The following is a 23,547-nucleotide window of genomic DNA, read 5'->3' as shown; positions in this document are numbered from 1 at the left end:
AGTAGTGGCGCTCGCTGTATTGCAGTAGTTCGAGTAATAAGGATTTTTGTGAAGTATGAGGTAAGTGATTTGTGAAACGTTTAGGTTAATGTTAGTGAGGGCCATTCTTTTGTAGGGATTTTTGAAAGTCAGATTGCGTTGCGCTAAAAAATATTGTGTGTCAGTTTAAGCACAGTCATGTATAGTCATGTTCAAAGGGGGCGTTTCAATAGATGGCGCTGTAATAGTCACAAACGTATAAGTACGTGGTATCACGCAACATTCCGTCAATGCGGACGGTATTTGCTTCGTGATACATTACCCGTGTTAAAATGGACCGTTTACCAATTGCGGAAAAGGTCGATATCGTGTTGATATATGGCTATTGTGATCAAAATGCCCAACGGGCGTGTGCTATGTATGCTACTCGGTATCCTGGACGACATCATCGAAGCGTCCGGACCGTTCGCCGGATAGTTACGTTATTTAAGGGAACAGGAAGTGTTCAGCCACGTGTGAAACGTCAGCCACGACCTGCAACAAATGATGATGCCCAAGTAGGTGTTCTAGCTGCTGGTCCGGCTAATCCGCACATCACTAGCAGACAAATTGCATGAGAATCGGGAATTTCAAAAAACGTCGGTGTTGAGAATGCTACATCAACATCGATTGCACCCGACCATATTTCTATGCACCAGGATTTGCCTGGCGACGACTATGAACGTCGTGTACAGTTCTGCCACTGGGCACAAGGGAAAGTACGGGACGATGACAGATTTTTTGCACGCGTTCTATTTAGCGACGAAGCGTCATTCCCCAACAGCATTAATGTAAACCGGCATAATATGCACTATTGGGCAACGGAAAATCCATGATGGCTGCGACAAGTGGAACATCAGCGACCTTTGCGAGTTAATGTATGGTCGACATTATGGGAGGAAGGATAATTGGCCCCCATTTCATCGATGCCGATCTAAATGGTGAAATGTATGCTGATTTCCTACATAATGTTCTACCGATGTTAATACAAGATGTTTCACTGCATGACAAAATAGCGATGTGCTTCCAACATGATGGATGTCCGGCACATAGCTCGCGTGAGGTTGAAGCGGTATTGAATAGCATATTTCATGACAGGTGGACTGCTCGTCGAAGCACCATACCGTGGCTCGCACGTTCACTGGATCTGACGTCCCCGGGTTCATTTCTGTGGGAAAAGTTGAAGGATATTTGCTATCGTGATCCACCGACAACGCCTTACAACATGCGTCAGCGCATTATCAATGCGTGTGTGGACATTACGGAAGGCGAGCTACTCGCTGTTGAGAGGAATGTCTTTATACGTATTGCAAAATGCATTGAGGTTGACGGACATCATTTGGAGCATTTATTGCGTTAATGAGATATTTATACGTAATCACGCTGTAAAAACCTACCTGTTACCAACTGTTGGTCTAAAATTGTGAGCCATATGTTTGTGACTATTACAGCGCCATCTATCACAAAGCAAAAAAAGTGGTGCAACTAAAACACTCATATTTCTTTACGTACTACACGAATAAGTAATAAGAAATCGGGGGTCCTATTTTAAAAAATCAGTTGATGTCCGTTTGACCTATAACAGCGCCATCTAGCGGGCCTACCATAGCGCTATTTGGTTTCGCACTTCAAGCTGGACATGTTTCGTTCTTTGCAGTTCGTTCGTTTGACTCTTATTTCGTGAGATATTTGACCCTGTCACTATCAATGCACCACCCTGTATATTACAACCACTACATGTAAATCATACGCGCAGCAAGAAGAATCGTCAAAAAAACGTATAGTAGAAATACAAAATGAACTTACGTGACACATATTGCGTGAAAAGAGAAACGAAGTCATGAGGCTTATTCCATAATAAAATGATCCGCATAAATGCTACAGCAGAGCCATAAGGCTTAGTCAACAGTAAAAATGATCCATATGGAATTTAAGGCGTACGTGCAGCATATACACCAGAAGGGACAAGCCAGCAGGAAACTTACATCCAGATGGCACCCACATAGAAGAGGTGCCATCCGCAAAAGACATCTGATATGTTGAGAAAATTACGTTAACAGAACACTAAAGGAACGGTAGCATATTAAAAAATTATTGAACAGCATACAAACCTTTGCAAATGGTGAACAAAACTACGAGGCATATTACAGTGGGATAACGACAGGTTGCGTCTTTGAGAAAAATAACATCTTGTGGAAAACCCAATACAGCTGCTATATCAATTTAAGAACAGGTCGAAAGTCATCGAAAAAGTTTGTTTTTAAGTTGTGATTGTTAAGAATAAAGACCCTACAGTTCAAATTGCGCATCCAAATTTGGAATTCCTACAACAAGTCCACTCTAAAACCTTTCTCTTCTAGTTTAATAGAGGGTGTGCACATTATATGAGATAATTGGCAAAAGTAGAACTATGAACGTTACCTTCTCCTTTACCCAATACATTTTCTTTGATTCTACCTCTGAATGATCTTCCTGTCTGCCCATTTAGAAACAGGGAGGATCATTACACATTATTTTGTAGGCGCCAGGATGAGAAAACGGTTCGTCATAACGCCTTAAGAAATGAATTATATTTTTTCCAAGACTGTTCTTAGTTGGAAACGAATCTCTGCCCCCATATTTCACCTTGTTTTTTAAACCTACTTCTTTCTTTTATTTCCATCATTACTTCTTCGATGTACATATTGATTAATAGGGGCGAAAGGCTACATCCCAGTCTTACACATTTTTTAATCCAAGCAATACGTTTTGGTCGTACACTTTTATTATTGCCTTTTGGCTCTTGTGTATATTGTGTATTACCTGTGTCTCCCTACAGCTTACCCCTATTTTTCTCAGAATTTCGAACATCTTGCACCATTATACATCCCCCCCCCCCCCCCCCCCCGGGTCTGTGAGCCCAGGGGTTATAATATGACCGAGGTATTCCTGCCTGTCTTAAGAGGCGACTTTATGTGATGGTCTCCTGTAGGGTCTGACATCCATTTTTTCAAAATATGCCGGAAGAGCGAGCCAATTGTGGAACGGTGCCTTACATGGTGCATCGTGTCCATTGTGCATTAAGATCTTTAGGTCACTTTCTCATCGTGGCATTGCAGTCCCGCTCATCCATCTCCTGAGCGAGGAATAGTTTCTTGGTTGCATTTTCCTCCATCCACTATGCAGTGACATTCTCTGCGCCGACTATGACAATGGAATTCTTGGCACCTCATATCCAGCACAGTAGCCAGTCCATTGTGGTGGGGGCGCCATGTACTCTGTTGGTTGTGGCTCTCTGATAACACAGGCATCGCTCTGCTGATGCCTGCGCCGTTAACTCCCCACGTATGCCAAGTAGTAGATGCCCATCACTCTGGAGCATCAGGACTCACGGTAATGGTCATCCTGCCAGGTGGCCTTTGCTGCGTCTGAGTGGAGCATGTGAGGAGGGCCGCTGGTCGGAGTACGTGGCATCAAGGCGGATGAAACGCAATGAAGCGTACTTGCTGGTGATCGAACGCCAGCAGTCTCTAAGTGTTCCAAATCTCAGTACAATCCAAAGAAGTACGATCCTAAATTGTTCCCCTCCCTGGCCACACACCATAGGAGGAACGCCAGGCTAAGGACGGCAGCGAACCTTATTCACCCTGGTACCTCGTATGGAGGAGAGCTTATGGGAACTCCTTTGTCTCGATGAAGCCTCAGTTTTGTGTAGAGCATTTAGAGTACAAATTTGGGGAGGTGAGAGGCTTGTCCAAAGTGCGATCAGGGTCAGTCTTGGTAAAAACGGCATCCTCTACACAGCCACGGGCATTATTCGCTTGTGACAACCCTGGGGATGTTTCCATTACCATCATGCCTCATAAGAGCTTAAACATGGTCCAGGGTATAATATTCCACAGGGACCCTCTTTTGCAGTCTGACGACGAGCTGCGCGCCAACTTAGAGCGACAAGGAGTTCATTTCATCCTGCTCGTCCATTGGGGTCCAAGGGATAATCAGGTTGCCACGAGTGCCTTCATCCTGGCCTTTGAAGGTGACACATCACCCGAGAAGCTCAAGCTGATGGTCTACCGTTGTGATCTCAAGCCATATATACGTCCACCAATGTGGTGCTTTGAGTGCTGGAAGTTCGGCCATATGTCTTCCTGCTGTACTTCCAGCATCACATGTCGATATTGGGGACATACATCCCATCCCAATACTCTATGTGCCACACCTCTTATCTGTGTCAACTTGCTCACCAGACTGCAGGATTTTACGGCAAGAAAGGAAAATCATGGAATACAAGACCCTGGACTGACTGAATTACACTGAGGCCAAGAGGAAATTGGAGCGCCTACATCCTGTGGGTATGACCTCCTCTTATGCCGCCACAACGAGAACAGTTGTAGCCCCATCAGTTCTGCGAGTTCCAGTAGGATCTCAGAGCTGGAGGACTACCCCTGCTCCCTTTACGGTGGGGGGCACTTCCCTCCCTGTTGCTCTTCCACCACCTACCACAGGAGCACTGTCTCCACAACCATTGGGGCACCAGTCTTCACTTCTCAGCTGGAGAAGCTTAAGTCGTCTTTGGCTCCTCTCGCTAGGAAGGGGTCCCTTGGGTCACTCACTTCTCAAGTTTCTTCTAGTGGGGAAGATGACACCCACATGTGGCTGAAGTGCCCAAAAGCAGCTGGTCATTGGGCTTCAAGATCATCCTCAGTTCCGGAGACTGAATCAGTGAAGCCCTCCCAGCCAGATCATCTACACAACTGATGCCTATAAGCTCTGCATCTGAGGATGAGGTGAAGATTCTGGCGTCCGCTGAGGACCTAAATCTCGCCAGATACAATGGGTAGAGCCTGTTCAGGAAATAAGTCAGGGGCAACAGGTGACCCTGAGGTATAGTCTGCCTCATTGAGTGTTTCATGTCTTCACAATCTCACGATCATGTAATTCTCCAGTGGTATTGCTGCGGTTTTTTCCACCACCTGGCTGAGCTACAACAGCTGTTAAGATTTACACCTGATTTTTGCATTGCCCTCTGGGAAACCTGGATCCTGGCAGTGTGGACCACTACCCTTCATGGCTGTGGAGAATATTACAGGAACCGTAGCGAATATAATAGTGTATCAGGTGGAGTTTGCGTTTATGTCCTGAACTTGGTATGTAGTAAACCTGTGCCCGTTAAAGCTCCTCCTGAAGCTATGGCTGTCAGTACATGGACGATGCAGGAAATAACTGTCCACAATGAATATCTCCCTCCAGATCGTGCAGTACCCTTGAACGTATTGGCTGCACTGATTGATCAATTCCCTAAACCTTTCCTACTAATGAGAGATTTTAACGCCCATAACCCCTTGTGGGGTAGCACCATGCTTACTGGCCATAGCAGAGATGTCGAAAATTTACTGTCCCAACTGGACTTCTGCCTCTTAAATTCTGCGGCCGCCACACAATCCAGTGTTGCTCATGGTAGTTACGCGGCTATTTATTTATCAATTTGCAGCCCAGGACTTCTCCCACCTATCCACTGGAGGGCGCGTGACGACCTGTGTGGTAGTGACCACTTCCCCATCATCCTGTCACTTCCCCAGCGTCATGCCCATGGACGCCTACACCTTTGGGCTAAAACAAGACAGACTGGGTAGCCTTTACCTCTGCTGTCACTGTTGAAGCTCCCCATTTGCTGCCATCGGAAAACGCAATCCCTTGTTCTCCACGGTGGCTGTTGGAACCTGCTAAGGCAATTAAGGAGCGTCGGCACCCTTCCCTAGAGCACCTAATAGCCTTTAAGGAGCTCTGTGCCCGCGTTCGCCTGCTTATAAAACGACGGAAATAGGAGTGTCGTACGTGTTGACCATTGGATGCCATACGTCACCTTCCCAAGACTGGACAAAGATCACACGTCTTTTTGGGTACCAGACCCCAACATGTGTTCCTGACGTTAACATCAATCGCTTGCTCTCCACCGACTCAAACGGTATTGCCGAGCACTTTGCTGAGCACTATACTTGAGCATCTGCATCGGAGAACTACCCCGCAGCCTTTCGCACCCTCAAATAGCGGATGGAGAGGAAAGTCCCCTCGTTTCCCTACACGCCACAGTGAACCCTATTATGGCCCATGTACAGAGTGGTGTGTCGGCGGTTGGGTTGGGTCTTGAATTATGTAGCCTCCTGGCTCCACGTCAGGACGGCTTCTGCCAGGATCGCTCTACCAGTGATAGTCTGGCGTCCCTTGAGTCTGCCATCCGAACAGCCTTTTCCAGACGCTAACACCTGGGTAGCCATCTTTTTTTAATTATGTAAAGCCTACAACATGACCTGGCGACATCATATCCTTGCCACATCGGGTGAGTGGGGTCTCTGTGGCCCGCTCACTGTTTTTATCCAAAACTTCCTGTCGTTCCGTACTTTCTCTGTCCAAGTTGGTGCCTCCCTTATTTTCCCCCCTCTTCCCCTTCCTGCATTCAGGAGAATGGCGTTCCGCAGGCCTCCGCATTGAGTATATCTCTATTTTTAGTGGCCATTAACGACGTAGCAGGAGCTGTAGGGCCGTCGGTATCTCCTTCTCTGTATGTAGATGACTTCTGCATTTCGTATTACTCCTCCAGTACTGGTGTTGCTGAGCGGAGCCTACAGGGAGCCATTCACAAGGCGCAGTCATGAGCTTCCAGTTTTCGGCCGCGAAGGCGTGTGTCATGCACTTCTGTCGGCGTTGTACCGTTGATCTGGAACCTGGACGTTTTCTTAATGTCGATGCACTCACTGTAGTGTAGACGTATCGATTCTTACGACTGGGTTCCGACGCTCGATTGACTTGGCTACGTCACCTTCATCAGCTTAAGCAGGAGTGCTGGCAAAACGTCAATGCTCTCTGCTGCCTGAGCAACACCAGCTGGGGTGCAGATCGCTCAATGCTGCTGCAGCTCTACAGAGCCATTGTCAATCCGCCTCGACTATGGAAGTCACGTTTACGGTTCGGCGACGCCCTCAGCGTTGCGTTTACTCGACCCAGTGCACAATTGTGACGGGACCTTTTAGAACGAGTCCCCAGTAACTAGTATCCTGCTGGAGGCGGGAGTCCCTCCATTGCAGATCCGACTTGCTCAACTGCTCCCCAGTTGTGTTGCACACATTCGTAGTTCTCCTGAGCATCAGATTTACCATTTCCTTTTCCCACAAGCGGCAGTCCATCTCCCGCATCGGCAGCCCAGGTCAGGGATCACGATTGCAGTTCCCGTGCAATTCCTTCACTTGGAACTGGAGTCCTTACCACCTATACTTTAGGTCCATTCAGGTACACCTCCATGGTTTACCCCTCGGCCGAAGCTTCGTCTGGACCTTTTTCTTGGCCCTAAGGACTCCATTAACCCCGCCACTCTCCGCTGTTACTTCTTCTCGATTCTTGACGTGTTCTGGGACTCTGAAGTTGTTTACACCGACTGCTCGATGGCTGATGGTAATGTTGGCTTTGCGTATGTCCACAGAGGTCATACTGAACAGCATTCCTTGCCCGCTGGTTGCAGTGTTTTCACTGCAGAACTTGTGGCCATATCTCGTGCACTTCAGTACATCCGCCGACCAGTGCTACCCTCGCCATCGTTTCGTAGCGAACATCCAGGAGTCCATCTCTGCCCTGGAACGGTCCAGTCGTTCAGTGGTGTTTGTGTGGATCCCAGACACGTCGAAATCCCAGGGAACGAACTTGCTGACAGGCTGGCCAAACAGGCTACACGGAAACCGCTCCTGGAGATGGGCATCTCTGAAGCTGACCTGCGTTCTGTCTTATGCCGCAAGGTTTTTCGGCTTTTGGAGACGCAGTGGCGTAACAGTATGGACAACAAACTTTGTGTCATTAAGGAGACTTCGAATGTGTGGAAATCTTCCCTGAATGGCTTCTTGCAGGGAATCAATTGGCCTTTCTTAGTTCTGCATTGGCCATACGTGACTGACACATGGTTACCTCCTCCATCGCGAGGACCCACCTCTGTGTCGATGTGGGTCCCAAATGACAGTCGTCCACCTCATGCTGGACTTCCCACTTTTAACCTCTCTTAGGCGAACGTTTAACTTTCCCAGCGCCCTGCCTTCGGTGTTGGGTGAAAATGGTTTAACAGCAACTATAATTTTACGTTTTATTCGTGAGGGTGGGTTGTATCATTTGATCTGAGTTTTAGCACATGTCTTTGTCCCTCTGTCTCGTCCACCCTAGGGGTTTTAGGATGGAGGTTTTAATGTGTTGCAGAGTGGCTGGCTTCTCCTTTTTTATTCTCATGGTCAGTCGGCCATGGTAATCTGCTTTCTTGTCTTTAGTTCCTACTCCCTGTTTCTTGCGTCTCTGTGTGTTCTTGTCCTGTTTTGTCCACTGTAGAGTTTTTTGTGCTTCTGTCGTTCTTCTGGTTCTTCCTTACTCCTATTATTATGTCATACGTCTTCTTTGTTTTCTTCTTTTCCTTGGGTAATTGTTCTACTGGGGACAAGGGACCGATGACTTCGCAGATTGCCCCCCCCCCCCCCCCCCCTTTTAAACCAACCAAACGACTATTTTACATATGTTTCCGAAAGTGAGATGGTATGTCACCAGGCTAATACACTTAACACACCAACGTTATTATTCGCTTTGTTGCTACTTTTCCCAGCGATTTTAGGAATTCTGATGGAATGTTATCTATCCCTTCTGCCTCATTTGAACTTACGTTCACCGAAGTTCTTTTAATTCAGATTCTAATACTGGATCGCCAGTCTCTTCTAAATCGATTTCTGTTTCTTCTTCTCTCATCAGAAAAATCTTCCCCCTCGTAGAGGTCCTCAGTGCCCCTGCCCACCTATCCACTCTCTCCTTTAAATTTAACAGTAGAATTCCCGTTCCACTGCTGACGTTACCACAACTGCTTTTAATTTCACCAAAGGTTGTTTTGACTTTCCCATAAGCCGAGGCAGCCTTTCCGACAATCATATCTATCTCGGTTTATTCACATTTTTCATGCAGCCATTTCGTCTTAGCTTCTCTGCACTTGCTATGCATTTCGTTCCTCACGTAGTCATATGTCTATATTCCTGAATTTCCCTAAACATGTTTGTTCTTTCTTCTTTCATCTATCAACTGAAGTATTTCTTTTATTCCCATCGTTTCTTCGTAGTTACTTTATTTGTATCTATGTTTTTCTTTTCAACTTCTGTGATTGTCCTTTTTAGATATGTCAATTCCCCTTCGACTGTACTGCCTACTGGGCTATTCCTTATTGCTTTATCTACAGCCTTAGAGAACTTCAAGCATATCTCGTCATTCCTTAGTACCTCTTTACCAGACTTCTTTCAGATTTGTTTCTTGCTTACTAATCTCGTAAACGTCGTCCTACTCTTCATAACCACTACATTGTGGTCTCCTCCTGGGTTAGCCTTACTACCCAGTATCTGATTTCGCAGTCTCTGACCATGGCGTAATCCAACTGAAACCTTCCCGTATCACCCAGCGTTTTCCAAGTACATCTCCACCTCTTGTGTTCGCAATTACAAGATGAAATTTATTACAGAGCCCAATTAGTATTTCTCCTCTTCAGTGCTTGTCCCAAGCCCTTATTCTCCCGTACTAGCTTCTTCTACTCCTTCCCCTACAAATGCATTCCCGTCCCTGTGGACTATTAGCTTTCCGTCCCCCTTCACGTACTGTATTACCCTTTCCACATCCTCATATACTTTCTCCGTCTGTTGATCTTCAGGTTGCGACGTCAGCATGTATACTTGAACTATTGTTGTCGAAGTTGGCTTGCTGTCGATTCTGATAAGAACAACCTTATCACTGAACTGTTCACAGTAACATACTCTCTGTCCTAACTTCCTGTTCATGTTGTTGTTGTGGTGGTCTTCAGTCCTGAGACTGGTTTGATGCAGCTCTCCATGCTACTCTATCCTGTGCAAGCTTCTTCATCTTCCAGTACCTACTGCAACCTACATCCTTCTGAATCTGCTTAGTTTATTCATCTCTTGGTCTCCCTCTACGATTTTTACCATCCACGCTGCCCTCCAATACTAAATTGGTGATCCCTTGATGCCTCAGAACATGTCCTACAAACCGATCCCATCTTCTGGTCAAGTTGTGTCACAAACTTCTCTTCTCCCCAATCCTATTCAATACTTCCTCATTAGTTATGTGATCTACCCCTCTAATCTTCAGCATTATTCTGTAGCGCCACATTTCAAAAGTTTCTATTCTCTTCTTGTAGAAACTATTTATCGTCCATTTTTCACTTCCATACATGGCTACACTCCATACAAATACTTACAGAAATGACTTCCTCACACTTAAATCTATACTTGATGTTAACAAAATTCTCTTCTTCAGAAACGCTTTCCTGGCCATTGCCAGTCTACATTTTATATCCTATCTACTTCGACCATCATCAGCTATTTTGCTCCCCAAATAACAAAACTCCTTTACTACTTTAAGTGTCTCATTTCCTAATCTAATTCCCGCAGCATCACCCGACTTAATTCGACTATATTCAATTATCCTCGTTTTGCTTTTGTTGATGTTCATCTTATATCCTCCTTTCAAGACACTGTCCATTCCATTCAACTGCTCTTCCAAGTCCTTTGCTGTCTCTGACAGAATTACAATGTCATCGGCGAACCTGAAATTTTTTATTTCTTCTCCATGGACTTTAATACCTACTCCAAACTTTTCTTTTGTTTCCTTTACTGCTTGCTCAATATACAGATTGAATAACATCGGGGATATGCTACAAACCCGTCTCACTCCCTTCCCAACCATTGTCCCCCTTTCATGTCCCTCGACTCTTATAACTGCCATTTGGTTACTGTACAAATTGTAAATAGCCTTTCGCTCCCTGTATTTTACCCCTGCCACCTTCAGAATTTGAAAGAGAGTATTCCAGTCAACATTGTCAAAAGCTTTCTCTAAGTCTACAAATGCTAGAAACGTAGGTTTGCCCTTCCTTATTCTAGCTTCTAAGATAAGTCGTAGGGTCAGTATTGCCTCAAGTGTTCCAGTATTTCTACGGAATCAAAACTGATCTTCCCCGAGGTCGGCTTCTACTAGTTTTTCCATTCGTCTGTAAAGAATTCGTGTTAGTATTTTACAGATGTGGCTTATTAAACTTATTGTTCGGTAATTTTCACATCTGTCAACACCTGCTTTCTTTGGGATTGGAATTACTATATTTTTCTTGAACTCTGAGGGTATTTCGCCTGTTTCATACATCTTGCTCACCAGATGGTAGAGTTTTACCAGTGCTCGTTCTCCCAAGGCCGTCAGTAGTTCCAATGGAATGTTATCTACTCCCGGGGCCTTGTTTCGACTCAGGTCTTTCAGTGTTCTGTCAAACTCTTCACGCAGTATTGTATCTCCCATTTCATCTTCATCTACATCCTCTTCGATTTCCATAATATTGTCCTCAAGTACATCGCCCTTGTAGGCAGGATCTATCTTACTCCTAGTGAGATAAGCCTCTACATTCTTACATTTGTCCTCTAGCCATCCCTGCTTAGCCATTTTGCATTTCCTGTCTATCTCATTTTTGATACGTTTGTATTCCTTTTTGCCTACTTCATTTACTGCATATTTATATTCTCTCCTTTCATCAATTAAATTGAATATTTCTTCTGTTACCCAAGGATTTCTACTAGCCCTCGTCTTTTTACCTACTTGATCCTCTGCTGCCTTCACTACTTCATTCCCCTTCTTCTACTATATTTCTTTCCCCCATTCCTGTCAATTTTTCCCTTATGCTTTCCCTGAAACTCTGTACAACCTCTGGTTCTGTCAGTTTATCCAGGTCCCATTTCCTTAAATTTCCACCTTTTTGCAGTTTCTTCAGTTCTAATCTACAGTTCATAACCAATAGATTGTGGTCAGAGTCCACATCTGCCCCTGGAAATGTCTTACAATTTAAAACCTGGTTCCTAAATCTCTGTCTTACCATTATATAATCTATCTGATACCTTTTAGTATCTCCAGGGTTCTTCCATGATTCTTAAACTAAGTGTTAGCTACGATTAAGTTGTGCTCTGTTCAAAATTCTACCAGGCGGCTTCCTCTTTCATTTCCTAGCATGATTCTTAAACCAAGTGTTAGCTACGATTAAGTTGTGTTCTGTTCAAAATTCTACCAGGCGGCTTCCTCTTTCATTTCTTAGCACCAATCCATATTCACCTACTACGTTTGATTCAACCCTTTTCCTACACTCGTATTACAGTCACCCATGACTCCCTTCACTATCTGATTAATTTCTTTTATTTCTTCATACATTTCTTCAATTTCTTCGTCATCTGCAGAGCTAGTTGGCATATAAACTTGTACTACTGTAGTAGGTTTGGGCTTCGTATGTATCTTTGTCTGAATAATGCGTTCACTATGCTGTTTGTAGTAGTTTACCCGCATTCCTATTTTCCTATTCATTATTAAACCTACTCCGCATTACCCCTATTTGATTGTGTATTTATAACCCTGAAGTCGCCAGACCAAAAGTCTTGTTCCTCCTGCCACCGAACTTCACTAATTCCCACTATATCTAACTTTAACCTATCCATATCCCTTTTTAAATTTTCTAACCTACTTGCCCGATTAATGGATCTGACACTCCACGCTCCGATCCGTAGAACGCCAGTTTCCTTTCTCCTGATAACGACATCCTCTTGAGTAGTCCCCGCCCGGAGATCAGAACGGGTGACTATTTTACCTCTGGAATATTTTACCCAAGAGGACGCCATCATCATTTAACCATACAGTAAAGCTGCATGACCTCGGGAAAAATTACGGTCGTAGTTTCCCCTTGCTTTCAGCCGTTCGCAGTACCAGCACAGCAAGGCCGTTTTGGTTATTGTTACAAGGTCAGATCAGTCAATCATCCAGACTGTTGCCCTTGCAACTACTGAAGAGGCTGCTGCACCTCTTCAGGAACCACACGTTTGTCTGGCCTCTCAATCGATACCCCTCCGTTGTGGTTGTACCTACGGTACGGCTATCTGTATCGCTGAGGCACGGAAGCCTCCCCACCATCGGCAAGGTCCATGTTTAATGGGGGGGGGGGGGTTCCTCTTCATAACGAATCATATTCCCTTATCACAGAATCACAGAATGAAGGCTTTCACGATCGGATGACATAGCTGCTGGTAAACTTTTCGAGATGTGAGGTCGTGGTCCAAGAAACTCTCCTGTTCCTGACGTTTGGTTCAGGGCTGCTCTGGGCATCCTCGCTCTTGGCCGTCCGACCGGTCAGTCGGCAAGACTCAGTGGAGGAGTGCCTCTGAGGAAGAACAGCGCATTCTTGGACGAAACGTCAGGAAGAGAAGAGTTTCTTGGACCACGACCTCACATCTCGAAAGGTTTACCAGCAGCCATATTCCCTTCCATCTACATCTACATCGCGAAATAGGGGAGATAGTGCCACAGAACTGATACGTGAATTGGAGTGGCAATCATTAAAACAAATACTTTTTTCGTTGCGTCGGGATCTTCTCATGAAATTTCAGTCAACAGTCTTCTCCTCCGATTGCGAAAGCATTTTGTGGGCACCCACCTGCATAGGGAGAAATAATCATTACGATAAAATAAGAGAAAGCAGGGCTCGCACAGAAAAATTTAAGTGCTCGTTTTCCTTGCTCGCCGTTTGGAAGGGTAGAGAGACAGGATGAAAGTGGTTCACTGAACCCTCTGCCAGGCACTTTATTGTGAATAGCAGAGTAATCATGTAGATGTCGATGCATATTCCCTTACACCATTTTCTGCTTCTGCTGATATTACCCAAAACTTATGTGACCAGAAATCCGTGTCTTCTTTCCATTTCACTTCACTGACTCCTACTATATCCAGTTTGAGCCTTTGCATTTCCCATCTCAGATTTTCTAGCTTTGCTGCCACGTTCAAGCTTCTGATGTTCCACTCCCCGACTCGTAGAACGTTATACTTTCGTTGATTACTCACCTGACCCTTGGCAGCCCCCTCCCAGAGATCCGAATGGGGGTCTATTCCAGAATTCTTTGCCAGTGGAGGGATCCATGACAGTTCTCAATTATAGGCCGCATGTCCTATTTTAAAATTCACTAGCTTTCGGCCGAGTACTCCTCGGCCATTGTCAACTGGTGATTGTCTTTTGCTTGCAGTTACCATCCTTATACAGCAGCGCTGTCTTCTATGACGTCACTGGTGCTCGCTCCAGTGCCATATAGGTTAGTGGCTTAGGAATGGACGGCCGAAAGCTCGTGGATTTTGGTACGTTATGTTAACATTGTTTTAAAAACTATTTCAGTACTTTGTTTATTTCAAACTTTAAAGTGCTCTCAACTGAAATTGTTCTCTGACGCCGAGTACCCTTGGGGAAAGGATAGAACCGACAGGGAAGTTGGAAGAGGGGTGGAATTGAGGAAGTGGCCAACAATGGGCGACCAAAGGCCATCGTGGTCAAAGTTGGTGGAGTGGTATCAGTGTCCAGCAGCCGGGTGAGCGGCCCTTTAGGGGAGGGGAGCCGCTACTGCTTCCTCAGGCGGCGCTGGCAGAGTGGACGGAAGGACAAGGTCGTTACGGCGGGCAACCGCAGCACAGCTTCTCTTGTCGGCTCGTGTCCTTCTGTCAGGTTCGCCGCCCGCTGGAAAATTTGGCGGCGGTGGGGGCGACTGCGTCAGTCATCTCGGAGAAATGTCTGGGAAGCTCTGTTTCTACATCTACATCTACATCTACATCTACATGACTACTCTGCAATTCACATTTAAGTGCTTGGCAGAGGGTTCATCGAACCACAATCATACTATCTCTCTACTATTCCACTCCCGAACAGCGAGCGGGAAAAACGAACACCTAAACCTTTCTGTTCGAGCTCTGATTTCTCTTATTTTATTTTGATGATCATTCCTACCTATGTAGGTTGGGCTCAACAAAATATTTTCGCATTCGGAAGAGAAAGTTGGTGACTGAAATTTCGTAAAAAGCTCCCGCCGCGACGAAAAACGTCTATGCTGTAATGACTTCCATCCCAACTCGTGTATCATATCTGCCACACTCTCTCCCCTGTAACGCGATAATACAAAACGAGCTGCCCTTCTTTGCACCCTCTCGATGTCCTCCGTCAATCCCACCTGGTAAGGATCCCACACCGCGCAGCAATATTCTAACAGAGGACGAACGAGTGTAGTGTAAGTTGTCTCTTTAGTGGACTTGTTGCATCTTCTAAGTGTCCTGCCAATGAAACGCAACCTTTGGCTCGGCTTCCCGACAATATTATCTATGTGGTCCTTCCAACTGAAGTTGTTCGTAATTTTAACACCCAGGTACTTAGTTAAGTTGACACCCTTGAGAATTGAACTATTTATCGAGTAATCGAATTCCAACGGATTTCTTTTGGAACTCATGTGGATCATCTCACACTTTTCGTTATTTAGCGTCAACTGCCACCTGACACACCATACAGCAATCTTTTCTAAATCGCTTTGCAGCTGATACTGGTCTTCGGATGACCTTACTAGACGGTAAATTACAGCATCATCTGCGAACAACCTAAGAGAACTGCTCAGATTGTCACCCAGGTCATTTATATAGATCAGGAACAGTAGAGGTCCCAGGACGCTTCCCTGGGGAACACCTGATATCACTTCAGTTTTACTCGATGATTTGCCGTCTATTACTACGAACTGCGACCTTCCTGACAGGAAATCACGAATCCAGTCGCACAACTGAGACGATACCCCATAGCTCCGCAGCTTGATTAGAAGTCGCTTGTGAGGAACGGTGTCAAAAGCTTTCCGGAAATCTAGAAATACGGAATCAACTTGAGATCCCCTGTCGATAGCGGCCATTACTTCGTGCGAATAAAGAGCTAGCTGCGTTGCACAAGAGCGATGTTTTCTGAAGCCATGCTGATTACGTGTCAATAGATCGTTCCCTTCGAGGTGATTCATAATGTTTGAATACAGTATATGCTCCAAAACCCTACTGCAAACCGACGTCAATGATATAGGTCTGTAGTTAAATGGATTACTCCTACTACCCTTCTTGAACACTGGTGCGACCTGCGCAATTTTCCAATCTGTAGGTACAGATCTATCGGTGAGCGAGCGGTTGTATATGAGTGCTAAGTAGGGAGCTATAGTATCAGCGTAATCTGAAAGGAACCTAATCGGTATACAATCTGGACCTGAAGACTTGCCCGTATCAAGCGATTTGAGTTGCTTCGCAACCCCTAAGGTATCTACTTCTAAGAAACTCATGCTAGCAGATGTTCGTGTTTCAAATTCTGGAATATTCCATTTCTCTTTGGGTGTAAAGTGTGTTTTGGTGTCGCTCCTCCTAATGCACACGCAGTTGGGTGCATTAAAAATGTCTCCATTTACTTCTATACTGGAGATAAAAGTACGACTAATACATGGTGTACCATTTATCTGATGACCACATGCACTATGCAGTGAATGACCGACAGCGAGCGCTCCGTTGCCCGGCGAATCAAATGCTGCGTCGCTCGTCTAGTACTGCAGCACAAAATTTAAAATACATGCAGATGAAAGTTTTACTCATTCATGCGACGCGTGGAACGCTGGACCTGCCTTTCGTTGCTCTCCACGCATTTCTGACATGTACTGAAGAAACTATTCGTCACAATATGTAATTTTCTTTGTAGAATTGAATTAATTGACTCGCTTATATTATCCTAGACTTCCTGCAACGTTTGGAGATTTGTTATGTTGACCATCATTTAGCGCTCCCCATGAACATACGAAGGTCAGACAAATGAAAACCTTAAATTGGTAATAACAAATCGAAATTTCGCGCCTTTATCCTGTAAGTTGGTAAGCGTGCTACAAACAGCGTGCAGAATGGCCTGTAGGTGGCATCAATGTGCAGATGCACACATACCGACGCAGTATAAATGTAAAGATGGCCACCCCACTTGCGACTTGCACCAGAGAAGAAAAGCGTTCTGTTACTCGGTTTTAGCGTAGTGAAACATTGAAATTCATCGACGAATGAAGAGTCAGTACGGTGATGCATGTTTGTCACAGCAGCAAGTCTACGAATGGAGTAGGAAGTTCGCAAATGCCGTGACTTTAGTGGAAGATGCTCCTCACAAAACATGGCAGCAGTTGAAGCCATAGTTAAGGAAAACCGCCGAGTGACACTGAATGACATTGCAACATGTTTATAGGTTATTCATGGGTCAGCACACCACATTGTGCATGATGTGCTCCAGTTTCACAAAGGGTCTGCAAGATAGATGCCTCGGCAGCTGACTCCTGAAATGAGAGAACGACGTGTTGATGCTTATGAAGAACTTCTTCAGCGCTTTAAATGAGAAAGTGATGGCTTCCTTGCAGGGATCGTTACTGGGGACGAAACATGAGTTCACTTCCACCAACCGGAAACGAGTGTCTTCCTCATCCAACATCCTCACCAGACCTTGCCCCAAGTGTTTGGACCACTCACGACGCAATGGGAGGAAAGAAGTTCCGTTCTGATGAAGAGGTACGCCACGCGGTGCATGAGTGGTTGCGCGGAATACCAAAAGAATTTTTTTCTAAAGCAATTGATGCCCTTTGTAAGCGCTGAAGGACTTTCATTGAGTGATACAGCTTTGTACGACTTCTGCACAATAAATAATATTTAAGGTTTTCATGCGACTCACCCTCATGGTTAAATTGGGACTTGGAGCGGGCCAGCTGTTGTTGCTAATGACTCTACCATTGAACAAATCGTGAACTGCGTGCAAAGAAACACTGGTCGTACGAGACCTCGCCGAATCATTTTGGAAAACGGAGAAGCTTCTTTCTCTTTCACTCAGTTAATTAAAAACGTTTGCAAAATGTTTTGCACATATCTTTCACTGTTGACTCTATCATGAAAAATATTATAAAAAACTGGCACTATTAATCTGTCACCACTACCTAAGCACTACACTCTTATTTTCTGACGGTGTAGCGGTTTCGCATGAAGCAGAATATATCTATCGGTGCTCCAATGTAGTCAATTCTGGGAATTAACAAATCTGTGTAAATAGAAACGAGGCTCGTCTGAAAAAAGAATGAGGTAAGGATCCGTCACACCGTCTTGCACTTGTTCCAAAACCTATTCGCAAAACCTAGGCCTGTGCGTGAGATCACGAGGTTTAAGTTCTTGCACTTTTGTTACTGTATAGGGCTTAACCCAAGTCGAATAAAAGCTTGACTGTATTTTTGTTCTATCATTCCAACTACCAAAATGCGTAATTTTTTTTCACCAGAAACGTTTCGCTTTATTGAGGTAAAGCATCATCTGTGGTCTGCAATTAACTTATTTACAGTTTACTATTATATCGATAAACAGTTAATTAAGAATACGTTGATTTTTCGGCTGATTTCTCGCTTACATAGCGAAACGCCGTCTGCTATCGCATCTTTGTTTTTCCACCCTCAAGAATTATAAAGCAACTACGGACACTATGGCCACACAAATGAAGAACTTAGCAGCTGTTTGCACAGAGGTGAGAGAAATTTGCGTTTGCTGTGGAAAACGTCTAAGAGATTTTTTTAGGTGGATTTTCCAGCCGGTGTGTAATGTAATCGACATGAGGTTTCATGAGCATTGTACATCATCGTTTACGCTTATTGTTGTGAACACTACACGTTTCACGAAATTTATTCAGTAATTTGTGAACTGCATCACGACTAGGAATTAGGAACCTGGAAATTTCAGTTCAAACAACGTCTGGGTAATTCGAACGGACTCTGTACGCGGATACGAATCTTATCTAGGACTGTTGATGTTTTCAAAAATGTCGGAATTCCGATATATCGATATTTAACGAAATATAATTATATGCAATCGATACACTGAAATAAGTATTGATATATTTTTAGGTTTGTGTAACTAAGTATTGATTTATTATTAGATATTCTGTAAAAGCTAGCTGAATACCTATCCCCCTGAGAGCAAGAACAGAAAGCAAGATTATGCACATTCAGGCATGGCGATAACTACTTAGCTAACAGTAGTAACAATAATAAGTGGCGCAATAAAGGGTGTCCAATGGATCCGTCGATCCTTTTCGTCAAATATCAGATTTGCCTGGAACACTTCATGCCCACTTCCCTGTTTTTTCATTTCTGCAAACGCCAGGGATCTAGCGGCTTTAGTATCAAAACTGCGTGGTGAAGTTAAACATAGCAGTTTCTGTTGGTAACGCCGATCGCCGATTACGTCAGAAAATCCTCTCACACGTCTCCGCCCAATACAGAAACCAACTATGTCATTCATATTATGATCTTCTTTTTCAGCAACGGTTTCTGAAGAATGTCGATGTGAAAATAGCACATTAGTTGCGTTAAGAATTATTTTTGAATGCAACTGGGGTGCTGTTTCACCACATTGGAGACTTCTTCATTGTGGCCGCTGTACTTCCTTCACACAGTCAGAGAGAAAGAGTGGACGTGATTGGAGCTCAAAAAATAGTAAGACTCCTTCACACAGTGAAAGAAAAATGTTCTATTACAATTTCAAAAGAACAATTTCATATATTTACCGAAAATAGCGAAAAATGTAATATAGAATAAAAGTATCGGCACTCAATATTGCCATTTCGGTTTCGACATATGGATGTTTTTAGAAGGGAATACCGGACCTATATATCGATGTGTTCTGGGAGATATATCGATCAATCGGTATTTCGATATTTTATGTTAGCCCGAATCGTAAATACCCACTCTTTGTGGAATGAGATAATTCAGTCCCATCATTGATGCAGTTCGCAGACTTGGCTGTTACAGTCGTGGTGCTCGTTTCGCAGGACAATGGCCGACAGGGCGCGTAGTGCGCCAATAACAGGGAGACACGGGAAGCATTCGCCCGGGTTGCGCAGCCCAGTTGGCCGGCAAACACAACCCCACCCGTGCGGTCATCAGATAAAAGTAGCACCCTGTGTATTTGAGAGGCTTATGGATTGAGGTCAGTTCAGAATAAATTATCGTAGTAGTGATAATGAAACCTCTTTCCTTAACACAACGAAGGTTGTAAGGTTGGTAATAAAAACACCTGACTGACCGCGAGATAACACTAACAGCACGAAACGTTGAAGTTTTACGCGCTATTCTAGCTTCCGAGCAAACCTCTACTGAAAATTGACCTCCACTTGAAGAAACGTACATGTTCAACATCAACAGTATTTCCTAATTCTTCATCTGTACTTACTGAACATTAATATCGTCTAGTAAAAGGTCTACTGTATTCAAGTTACAGAAAATTTCATTTTTTTTAATGCCAGATGCCCTTCCTGTTGGCGCATTCGTAACGTATGTAAGGGAGGGAAGTCGTGAGCGCCAACTATCTGTGAATTGTGTACACTTTGTTCTGTGTGTGATCGTATTTTTTTTTACTGTTTGTAAATCACATTTTGTGAAGCGAATATTGGGTACAAGCCCAGCACCTGCCTAAAAGACCGTGGGGAAACAGCTTAAGGACCACACCCAGCCGCGACGGTTGTTAATGTGACAAAGTCGACAAATTTTCTTGATAACAATCTAAAAATCGCCAAATTACACATTTACAATAATTATTACGGTATTTTCATAAATAACATCTCTCACATGGTATTTAAAGTTTTTAAGTACTGAACCTTATTTTTTATTATGGAGACTTGGCTATCTTTCATTGTGCTTATCTATATAAATTAAAATGTAAATATTCTTGCGTTTATAATCTTAAATCTCCGTAAGTTCTCAAACCGATTCCTCCCAAAATTTGACACTACGTTGCATTAGAATACATACTTGTTTTTAGGTACGTACTGGAGCTACATATGCAATATAAACGTACATGTACCATGCATAAAAAAAATTTATTATGTATTTAGTGTGTCTTTATATGCCATATGGCACTTCAGTAGGTGTATAAAGACACGCATGTATTCTAATCCAACGCTGTGTCAAAATTTTAAAGGAGACGGTGAAGAACTTCCAGAGATTAAAGATTTTGTAGAAACAAATAGTTAGATCTACATAAATAAGAACGTAAATGTTGGTGTGATTAAAATCTTAAACCGCCGTAAGTTTTTCACCGGTTGCTTTAAACTTTGAAACAGCGTTGCTTTCGAATTCGCGCGTGTTTTTATATACCCGCTTTTCTAAATACATATAATATATAAATAAATGTGTCAATACGTAAGCGGGAAACTTTAATATGAAAAATCTCCAGAAGTTCTTGACCGGCTCATTCGTACTTTGTTTCCCTTGTATAGCGTTTCCTCATATCCCTTGCAACCTTTAACCTTTCTCTTCTTTGCTTCATCTGAGCTCTCGATATTCATGCAGCTACTTCTCTCAACGGTTGCTTTAATGTTTCTATAGACGACAGCTATCTTCCCCTACTTATATATGCTTCTATATCGTTGCATTTCTCGCCTTGCCACTCCTGCTATGCAATTTTGCACTTCCCTTCTAGCTCGTTTTTTAGACTCTATATTTCCTTTTGCCTGACTTGTTTGCTTCATTTTTATATTTTCTCCTTTCGTATTTTAATTCAGACATGCCGATTGTTTTCACTACTGTAAAAAAAAAGAAAAAAAAACGGAGCGCTTTCCACCACGTAGAGACAAGAGTCTCAGAAACAGCCAACTGAATTACGCAGATATACCCTCCAGCATACGACGACAATTTCTGAGAGTCAGTTTCCTCCACGGAAACTGACGGAAGTCAGAACTAGGAGATCAGAGTTTCCTGAATTACTTAGCAGGTGAGCTCAGGTGGGTCGGAACCTCTGGCCTCATGAGACAGTTGAGGCTTCACCCAGAAGTCAAACTCTCGTCATCTAATTCTGAGCTGATCTCGTGGTATGCTTCAGACTTAGATATCTGCAGCTTCTCAAACTCATGAGACGTGTAAGTTACCACTTTTTCTCTTCGTCTTGTGAGTCTCACACTGTACACTCACTCCTGCAATTATCGCGTTTTGTACATTGCGATTTCAAAAGTTTCTGTTTTGAGTCCTCAGTCTTCTGACGGTTTCGATGCGAGCGGCCTCCCTAATGCCAACCTCTTTCTCTCAAAGTAACATTTGCAAACTAATCCCTCAGCTTTTTCTTGGACATATTCCAGTCGCTTTCTACCCCTTTAATGTTTATCTTCTACATCTCCCTCTAGTACCGTAGCAGTTATTCCCTGATGTCTTAACACGAGTCCTATCATTCTGCCCATTCTTGTTGATAGTGAATTCCATAAATTCCTTTATTCGCCGAGTACGATGTGAATCACCTCATTCCTTATCATATCAGTCCAACCCATATTCCACATCATTCTATAGCACCACATCCCAAATACTGGGATTGTCTGCTTTTGCAGTGTTCCCACAGTATATAATTCACTATCATACAATTCTGTACTCCAGAGGTACATTATCAAATATTTCTTCCTTAGATTAAAGACGATATTTGATACTGGCAGACTTCAATTGGGCGGTAATGCCCTCTTGGGTCTTGTTCTCCTATTCCTGCTTGTCCCTCTTCGTTCTTGCACATACAGTATACCATTCGTCTTTCCCTATACCTTACTCCTATCTTTCTTTCTCAGAATTTCGAACATCTTGCACCACTTTACCTTGTCGAACGCTTTCCCCAAGTCGACATGTCCTATCAGCATCCACTGATTTTCCTTGTCTTGCTTCCTTTATGAATTGTAGCGTCAAAGCTGCCTCTCTGGTGCCCTTACCTTTCCGAAAGACAAAGTGAGCTTCATGTAACAGATCATCAGCAGTCCTCGTACTAGGAGGTCAAGAAAAATAGCCCCCATCATTGTTCTGTTTTAGAAACAAAGCTCCCTGGTATCCCCTACTACAAGGGACAGAGCGAGGTGTTGCTGTGGTAAATCACAGGTCTCTTATTTGGGGTAACGGCGTTTCAAATCCACTCCTAGCCATCCAGACTGAAGTAGACTGAAGTTTATCTTGTTTGCCACAAATGTTAGGATCCGCAGCTCGTGGTCTAGCAGCTAGAGTTGATGCCTGTGGATTACGGGTTCGATTCCAGACCGGGTCGGGGATTTCCCCGCTCCCACACACACCCACACACACACCGGAGACTGGGTGTTTGTGTTGTCCTCATCTTTCGGGAAAGTGGCGAGACTGGACAGCGCAAAGGCTGGCATTTTGTACGGGCGCTGGTAGCCGCTCCGCAAACCAAATGTCATCACCATGACAAATGTTGGGAATGTTCTTTTGAAACTACACGGCCTGTTTCCTTTCAAGTCTTTTCACCACTGTCGACGTCGGTCTCTTCGCTGCCGCTACAGCTACGACAAAGTACCGGAAATCAGCATCGTTATAAGGTCTCTCAGGGAGTTATTGAATCTGTCGTCCAGATAGGGCAGGTCATTTCTTACATCCAGCAATGACCATCTAGTGACGTTAGCAGGTTTGTAAGAGGACAAATCTGGACCAAATTCCAGTTTTTTCCAAACTTTGAAAACTTACATTAAAGAGGATATCATGTTGCAAAGTTGAGAGCACTTCTGTTCTGTATAATAATACACTCCGTAAAGAAACTGCAAGCAGTGTGCTGTGACATGTATCGTTGCAAGTGTAAGAGAACTACCAATGTGGG

At 44.0% G+C, this 23,547-nt stretch overlaps 1 protein-coding gene across 1 annotated transcript in view; it reads right to left on the bottom strand.

Moving 5' to 3' along the window:
* The window catches only part of LOC126278767 (uncharacterized), a 779,239-nt gene that overhangs the window by 22,752 nt on the left and 732,940 nt on the right, over window positions 1-23,547 (bottom strand). The window lies entirely within an intron of this gene.

This window comes from Schistocerca gregaria, chromosome 6 (assembly GCF_023897955.1).
Source record: "Schistocerca gregaria isolate iqSchGreg1 chromosome 6, iqSchGreg1.2, whole genome shotgun sequence".
NCBI classification, from domain to species: Eukaryota; Metazoa; Arthropoda; class Insecta; order Orthoptera; family Acrididae; genus Schistocerca; species Schistocerca gregaria.
The sequence above is the reverse complement of the archived record's forward strand: the minus strand, read 5'-3'. Positions and strand labels throughout refer to the sequence as shown.